The sequence below is a fragment of the Colobus angolensis genome, unplaced genomic scaffold (assembly GCF_000951035.1).
Source record: "Colobus angolensis palliatus isolate OR3802 unplaced genomic scaffold, Cang.pa_1.0 Scaffold11, whole genome shotgun sequence".
In the NCBI taxonomy this organism is placed as follows: domain Eukaryota; kingdom Metazoa; phylum Chordata; class Mammalia; order Primates; family Cercopithecidae; genus Colobus; species Colobus angolensis.
Window position 1 is genome coordinate 1,714,556 of NW_012112030.1, and position 9,157 is coordinate 1,723,712.

Consider the following 9,157-nt stretch of genomic DNA (forward strand, 5'->3'; position numbering starts at 1 on the left):
AAAAAAAAAAAAAAAAGTATAAACTTAAAAACATACATCAGTGTAGTATGGGAAGTTAATATTTAAAAAAATAAAATAATAAATTAATTTAAAAATAATAAAATATTTTTAAAAACAACAAGGGATTCTTGTCCAGAACTGACAGCACAAAGGGACGGAAGAGTTCAGGGCCCCAGGAGGAGCCACACAGCAGGCCTCCTATTCAGAGCGCAGACGGCGCTCAGGCGCCCATGCCAGGCCCGAAATGGCCATCTCTCTAGTGGGCTACCTCTTTTTCTGCTTTCTCTGTGCGTCTTCCTGCTTCTGCCCCCTCTACCAGGAGGCCCAGTTCTTCACATCGCTCAGACACCAGGGCCCCCCAGGGACCCCTGGTCAGCTATGATGGGGCTGCCCTTGGGCAGGGTGCCCAATGCTGGGCCAATCAGCTGAGGTCAGAGGGGACAGGGCCATGAGGGTCAGGACAGGAAATGCACGCCCCAGGAACGGGCCGCAGGGAGCGGGGAGAAGCTCAGTTTCTCTCGGAGGGGGCTGTAGGCGGGACATTCGTATGGTGTACAAAAAACCTCCAGGATGCTTTCAGTTCAGCAGCCTTAGTTCACCTCTCCAGGCCAGCCTGGCCTCACCTGACCTCCAGGCACTGCCTTCCCTGGATGTGTACTTGGGAACAGAGGTGAGGATACCTTCCCCCATCTAAGAGCCAGGAGAAATATCACCGATATTTGTTACAAGGGAGAAGGCCCAGCTTTATAAATACCTGCCTACAAAGGGCCCTCACAGGTACCCCTCCTCCCTTCCTTCCTCATCCCCAGCCTCTGGCAGCCACCCCACTTGCTGCCTTTGCCAGGGCTCCAGCAGTAGTGAAAATATTTGGAGATTTTGGCCAATCCACGATGCAAAAAAGAAAAAAGAGAGAGAGAGAAAAAAATAAACCACCAAGAAAGTATGGGATTTTAAAATCAGAAAGACCTGGATTTTCTTCTACCTCTGCCACTCACTGGCTCTGTGATCTTAGACCAGGCACTTAACCTCACTCAGTTTCTTCACCTGTGAAGTGGGAGGGACAACACCTAATTCACAAGATTGTCAGGAGAATGAAAAGTGACAAGACACTTTTCATACGTGACAAAGCCAGCCCACTACTGGGCGCACAGTAGAGGCTCACAAATGGCTGCCCCACCATTCCCTTTCTCTCGCTCTACATTTTCCCTTCCTGTCCTCCTTCAGCATCGTAGCCACACTATATTCCCCATTAATCCCATATATTTCTCAGGACTCTTGGTTGCAAGTGACGGTAAACCTCATTCAGACTGGCCGATGCATGAAACGAAAGTCTTTGGTTTTGTGGACCCGAACCATCCAGGCACGGTGGGCTCCAGGGTACACATGGTACCACCAGGGGTTGGTCTGGCTTTGGGCATTTACCAGCTCTGCTTCCCTCATTTTCAGGTGTATTCTTCATTCATTCATTCATTCATCAAATATTTCTTTTCTTTCTTTCTTTCTTTTTTTTTTTTTTTTTGAGACTGGGCAACAAGAGCAAAACTCCGTCTCAAAAAAAAAAAAAAAAAGATTCCTTATGGGCTGCGAGCTGCTGCTGGCCAGGGCTGCTGTCATCTCAAGGCTCAACCGGAGAAGCAACGAGCCACTTACTTCCACGCTGACTCACCGGGCTTTGATGGGTTCAGTTCTTCACCAGATGCTAGACGAAGGGTCTCAGTTCGTTGTTGACTGCTGGCCAGAGGCCTCGCACTGTTCCTCCAACAACACAGCTTGATGCATCCAAGTATGCAAGCCAAGAAGGAGAGAGACAGCCTGCAAGAGAGCAGTCACAGGTTTTCATAACCTAATCTCAGGAGCCATATCCACTGCTTTTACCATATACTCTTTATTATTATCATTATTTTTTAAGACAGGGTCTCATTCTGTTGCCCAGGCTGGAGTGCAGTGGTGCAATCACGGCTCACTATAGCTTTAACCTCCCAGGCTCAAACGATCCTCCCACCTCATCCTCCCGAGTAGCTGGGACTACAGATGTGCACCACCACCTCTGGCTAATTTTTGTATTTTTTGTAGAGATCAGATCTCACTATGTTGCCCAAGGTGGTCGCAAGCTCCTGGGCTCAAGCAATCCCCCCATCTCAGCCTCCCAAAATGTTGAGATTTACAAGTGTGAGCCACCTGCCCCCCGATTTTGCAGTATTCTATAGGTTAGAAGTAAGTCACCAAGTTCAGCCCACACTCAGGGGAGGGGATTACACAAGGGCATGACCACCAGGAGGCAGGGATCACCTGAGCCAGAAGCTACCTACCTCAGAGGCCAGTGCAAGAACTTTAGTTTTACTCTAAGTGTCCTGGGAAACTATTATTGGGCTTTGAGTAAAAATATAGCATTATCCAACTTATATCTTTTTTTTTTTTCTTTTTTTTTGAGATGGAGTCTCACTCTGTTGCCAGGCTGGAGTGCAGTGGCTCACTGTAACCTCCAACTCCTGGGTTCAAGTGATTCTCCTGCTTCAGCCTCCTGAGTAGCTGGGATTACAGGCATGCACCACCATGCCCAGCTAATTTTTGTATTTTTAGAAGAGACGGAGTTTCACCATTTTGGCCAACATGGTCTCGATCTCCTGACTCCATGATCCACCCGCCTAGTCCTCCCAAAGTGCCGGGATTACAGGCGTGAGCCACAGTACCTGGCCCAACTTATCTTTAAAGGTCATTCTGAGGCCAGGGGCAGTGGCTCATGCCTGTAATCCCAGCACTTTGGGAGGTGGAGGCGGGCAGATCATGAGGTCAGGATATCAAGACCATCCTGGCTAACACGGTGAAACCCTATCTCTACTAAACATACAAAAAAACATATAAAAAATTGGCTGGATGTGGTGGCACGTGCCTGTAGTCCCAGCTACTTGGGAGGCTGAGGCAGGAGAATCACTTGAACCCAGGAGGGGAAGGTTGCAGTGATCCGGGATCATGCTACTGCACTCCAGCCTGGCGACAGAGTGAGACTCAGTCTTAAATAAATAAATAAATAAAGGCCATTCTGACTCGTGTTGAGCATAGACTGTGGGAGGTGGGGAAGGTGGGAGTTAGGAAACTAGCGAGGAGGTCGAGCAGGATTCCAGGTGGCGGAACCAGCTGGCAGCCGTGTACAGGGTGAGGAGTGGCTGGGTTCAGATCTGCCCTGCGGGATTTCCTAATGGATTGAGTGTTGGTGCGAGACACAGAGTCAAAGATAGCTGCAAGGGGTTTGGCTCTGCGCACCTGGAAAAGTGCAGTGTTGAGACACGCAGCAACAGCTCCCCGCCTAACTTCCTAGTCCTGAGCAACCCCAGCAGAGTGAAAATCCTGCTTCCCAGTGACTCCAGCTGGAACACAGTGGAACGTAGTAGGCACTCACCACTCACTGCTGAGTGGTAAATAAGTTTATTCAACAGATGTTTATTTCAACCTATTCGGTACCAGGCCCCATTCTACACAGTGAAGACAGACACAGTCTTTGCATTTCTGAAGTTTGCAGTCAAGCTTCCTATCCGATGAAACTAAGGCACGTAGAGAAATGAATGATTGGCTACGATGCCCACCTTCCTGGGGAATGTGGTATCTTTACGGAAGGTTTTTAGACCACAAAAATGGCCCTCTACCTTCAGGTTTCAGCCTGGCTATTTCCAGGAGGGGCAGCCTTCTGGGTGCATCTCAGATTACACCTGGGAGGCCACCCCACCCACACACTCAGCCTGCCAGAGCCCTGCCCACAAAAAAAGGTGTCCTGAGACAGCTGCCTTCCTTTTTTTTTTTTTTTTTTTGAGACAGACTCCATTGCCCAAGCTGGAGTGCAGTGACACGATCTCAGCCCACTGCTCAGCTCAGCACTGCTCAGCTTGGCTTGGTTTCCAGGGCTCAGGTGATTTTCCACCTCAGCCTTCTGAGTAGCTGGGACTACAGGCACGCACCATCACTCCCGGCTAAATTTTGTGTGTGTGTGTGTGTGTGTGTGTGTGCACGCGCACGCACGGGGGCGTAGTTTTTGTAGAGACAGGGTCTCGCCATGTGGTCTCAAACTCCTGGGCTCAGGCAATCTGCCCACCTTGCCCACCCCAAGTGCTGGGATTACAGGCATGAGCCACCGCGCCCAGCCTCCCCCTTCATTGTTGAGAAATTCTCTGTAGCAGTCAGGGTCTCAGCAGCAAACAGAATGTATCCAAAAGGGGTGACCAAGGAGAATTCTACAGAACAGCCTATCATAGAGAGGTAGGCGGGGTTGAGGGACATCCACAAGGGACAAGGGACAGTGAGGCCCACTGCGGCCAGCAAGAGCCGAGGCCCGTCCCCTCCAGGGCTGGGGAGCAGGGGAAGGAGCAGGGAACCCGAACCAGGAGACCTAGAGCTTCAGTGGGAGCTGCTGACAGGGGCTGTGGCCTTCAGGAGAGGGAGGTAGCCACCGTCCGCCAGCAGCCCAGCAGGGAGTGGGTGCCCCATCTACTCCCCTCTCACCCTCCAATTCCTGCTGGTCCCTCCCGCTGGCTGACCGAAAGGGAGCCTGGCAGAAGCAGTGCAGAAGTCATCCTGGCGGGCCCGGGGCATGGGGAGTGGGGTGGAGTGCGTGTCCGCGGGGCACACAGGGAAGGGCCAGCACACACTCTTGATCCCAGAGGCCCCACCTGCTTCCTTTGGTCAGGCTGGGAAACTGAGGCAAGGGCCGCTCAACCTGAGGAAACTGAACTCCACAGCAGGCAGAAGCCTGAGGGGTTGGAGCTGGGAAAAGGCACAACCACCAGTACGCAGTTTGGGGCTGTGCGGGAGGGGTGTGGGTGTTTGGCTATCACCATGGCAACCACTCTAAGCTGCCATCCAGGTCAGGCCAGGGAATGGCTGGAAGTCACTTTTTCCATCACCTACCCATTCCAGTCCCATCCCTCTTTCCTTCCTCCTTGGCCCCACACAGCCTGACTTCCCCTGTTGCTCTGTTCCCAAGCATGAGAACAATGGATGCTGCTGGCTCACAGTAGGGTGAGAAGCTCGGGCTGGCATACCATGTCGTGGGGAGAGGAAAGCAGAGGGGAAGAAGTTACAGAGGGAGATGGCACAGGGGGTACCAGAGAACCCAGAGTGAAGGAGAGAGGATTACGGCAGAGGGCCGCTGTCCAGGAGGGGTGACCTGCCACCTAGCATTGGTTCAGCCTGTGGTCAGCAAGCAGCTTTCACTGGTGTGGCGACACCAGGGCGTACCAAACTCTGTCCTGCCCCTGCCAGTGGGACAAGGAGCAAGGCCCAGGATGGGAGGGGATTTTATTCATTCCTCCTTATAAACGCACCAAAAAGGGTTACCAGGGAGCTGCAGGTTCTAGACAGACAGGGCACCAAGTCTCCCTCCAGGACAGACTCCTAGAAGGATGTTCCTTTTAGCTTAGAAAGGCAAAGGTGGGAAGGGAGGGGGCTATAGCCTTACTTAGGGGACTTCATTGCAACACAGGCTTTTGATGCTGGTCAGTCCTGCTGGGCCGGGTTACTCCAGGAAGCAGGGCGAAGGCGGCCTGCCAAGCCACTCTCCTCTCCCACAGGCCTCCCCTCAGTCTCTGCTCTGCAGCCCCTCTCAGGGCCACTTTGTTCTAATCCTCCTCTCCTCCCTCCCAATTCCAGCCTGCCCCCAACCTGCCCCCCTGAGCTCATTTGGTTCAGATTCTTCCTCTGCATAAAGCCTTTGATCGCTAGTCACACAGGCTGCACTACCCCGGTGAAATTCCAACACATTCACTGCTTACAGCACGCAGTTTTCACCCAGCATGACATACTTATCTTCCGATGTGGATTGCCTTACTGCCCTACAAACAGCCCAGAATTGCCTCACACCCAACTACGTGCACTCGGATTCAATGAGGAGCAGAGGCAAGATTCTAGGACCTCCCATTGTCAGAGATTTTAATATCAGCCGCTGAGATCTTGGGGGTTTCCTAAAAAGGGCAATTACCCCTTACTCTGCCAAACAGGCAAGAGAAAGCTCTGTCAGGGTCACACTGGTGTCATCCACAGGCACCAAAGCACGTCTTTGCAGACTATCTTATTTGAATCGCACGGCAATTTTGTGAGTACCCGTTTAACAGGTGAGGAAATTGAGGGTCAAAGAGGTTAAATGGCATGTCCCAGGCCACAGTTAGTCTAGAACCCAGGTCCCTAGACTGCCAGCTTAACACCTGGAACCCAGGAGAAATACCTAGTATCCAAAGAAGAACAAAAAAGGCTATCAAGCCAGGTGTGGTGGCTCACGCCTGTACTCCCAGCACTTTGGGAGGCTGAGGCAGGTGGATCACTTGAGGCCAGGAGTTCGAGACCAGCCTGGCCAACATGGTAAAACCCCATTTCTACCAAAAATGCAAAAAATTAGCCAGGCATGGAGATACACGCCTGTAATCCCAGCTACTCGGGAGGCTGAGGCACGAGAATCACTTGAACCCGGGAGGTGGAGGTTGCAGTGAGCCGAGGTCGCACCACCGCACTCCAGCCCAGTCGACAGGGCAAGACTCCGTCTCAAAAATAATAATCATCATCATCAGTGCTATGAAGCTGGCAGACACCTGACCCAACGTTACTCCAGGGTGGAAAGCAATACTAAAAGAGAAGGATCCTCCTCTGGGGCAGATGCAGTCCCTCCCTCCAGCCCACACAGGGAAGCAGACAGATGTAAGCGCTCACGACAGTCTCCCGGCTGCCAACATGGCTGCTCTGAGCCCTCAGGGTTCCAGGGTCCAACCCCAGGTGAAAAGCTCAGAGGAGGGTCTACTCTGCCCAGAACCTCTGAGGGAATGAACTCCACCGGGAGGGGGAGAATACTGGTGCCTGGTAACGAGGGAAATCCAGTCAACTGAGGCAGGGGCCAGAAAAGGCTGAGAAGGCACAGGAGTCCAAAAGCAGCACTCACCTCTAACCTCTGTTCCAAAACAGCCCTAGTGGGAAAATCCCGGGCACTCTTTACCAAGGAGAAGAAAGGGAGTCCACCCTGAAGTCTGCAAACACAGCTGCTCAGAAAAACCACAGGAACTGTTTCTTTGAAGTACAGATTCCTAGGGCTACCTCAGCCTAGCTTGTTGAAATCCAGATGCCCAGGCAGAAGCACAGATCCACCCAATCGGAATCTCTCGGGAGGGCTCAAGCCCGAGCCTTCCCTTTAAGTCTACTGTATCAATGTACAATCGAGGTTGAGAACCACTGCTTTCAAAAGGCTGGGGGCATCTGTGTGTTGAACGTGTCTTGAGAGATTTTAATGAACCCCAAGTCAGCCCTGCTCTGCTCACAGGTATATGGGAAACCTTGCTAAAAGGTAACTCACCCCAAATCGGCAAGTGTCATCTACAAAACCAGCAAGGGGCCGGGTGCGGAGGCTCATGCCTGTAATCCCAGCACTTTGAAAGGCCAAGGTGGGCAGATCACAAAGTCAGGAGTTCAAGACCAGCCTGGCCAACATGGTGAACCCCCGTCTCTACTACAAACATAAAAAGTTAGCTGGGCATGGTGGCGTGTGTCTGTAATTCCAGCTACTGGAGAGGCTGAGGCAGGAGAATTGCTTGAACCCAGGAGGTAGAGGTTGCAGTGAGCCGAGATCTCACCACTGCACTCCAGTCTAGGCAACAGAGCGAGACTCCATCTCAGAAAAACAAACAAACAAACAAACAAACCAGCAAGGGGACTGGTGGGAGCCAGAGACCAGGTCCTGGGGCCATAGGGAGAGCTAGCAAGGAGGAAAGAGGCAACTGGGAACAACTAGAGAGCTTGGTCCTCTGGCGGCAGGAACAGAGCAAGCAAGGGCAGCAGATTCCCATAAGGAAAGTGGCTCCTCCTCCCAGGGCTGAGTTTAACACTTTGCTCTTCCAACTCTGTGAAGGGCTGAACCCTTGACAGTAAGTATATTACCAGACCCTACCAATGTCTGAACACGGCCTCTAAAGTTAGGGAGTCAGGGGAATTCCCCCACTATATTTCCTAGCTGTGCGCTCTTGCAAAAGTTACCTTGCTTCTCTGAGCTTCTGTTTGCTCAGCTACCATATGGAGATAAATAATAGCACTTGTGTGGTTGTGAAAATCAAATGAGATCATTAATGCCTGAGGAGCCCTTGGAACAATACCTGGCACACATAAAGATTAGCTCATAGGCACAGATATATAAATATCCACACATGTTTATATAAATATGCATCTATATATATAATTATATACCTCAAATTATACACATAAAATAATACAGTTGATCCTTGAACAACACATGCATGCATTGGGGCACCAATCCTCAAGCAGTCAAAAATAATTTGTTTTTTTTCAGTGACAGCGTTCTCGCTTTTGCCCAGTCTGGTCTTGAACTAGGGTACTCAAGCAATCCTCCAACCTCAGCCTTCTGAGTAGCTGGGACTACAGGCTCCCACACCTGAGTATAACTTTTGGCTCCCCAAAAACCACCAATAGCCTACTGTTGACTGGAAGCCTTACAGATAACATAAACAGTGGGTAAACACGTATTTGATGCTGTATGTATTATATATTGTATTCTTATAATAAGGGAAGGTAGAGAAAAGAAAATGTTATTAGGAAAATAGTAAGAAAGAGAAAGTGTATTTACTATTCATAAATGAAAATAGATCAGGCATAAAAGCTGAGGAGGAGGGAGAGGAGGGTTGGTCTTGCTGTCCCAGAGACAGTAGAAAATTCTCGAAAAAGCGTACTCTCGCAGTTGAACGCCCTGTTGCTCAGGGTCACCTCTATCTGTAAAATGCAATGTTAGCGGAGTGCTGACTATACGCCAGTCACTATTTCAGGCACTTTGCATGCACCTTGTGAGTGGGAAGCCCAGCAGGGCTGACTTGCGGATTCTGGGACTTCTGGAGAGTCCCCGCGTCTGTGGGCGGGATCTCCAAGGTGAAACCGGTGGCCCAGGTTTGGCAAGATTTCCGTAGCTTTAACACACTCGGATTCTGAGCCAGATCCTGTCAGGGCACCTTCTTCAACCTGCGAAGCGGGGACCCACCCAGGAGTTCCTATTTTTCCCTGATTTGCTCTGAGAAGAGGCCAAAACACCGGGGCACACCGAAGGGAGACTGGGCTTTCTCCCCACGTGTTTTGCTAGGGGGCACATTTCCCCCCGCGGCGGCCGCCCACGGCCGGTCCTTGGCAGAGC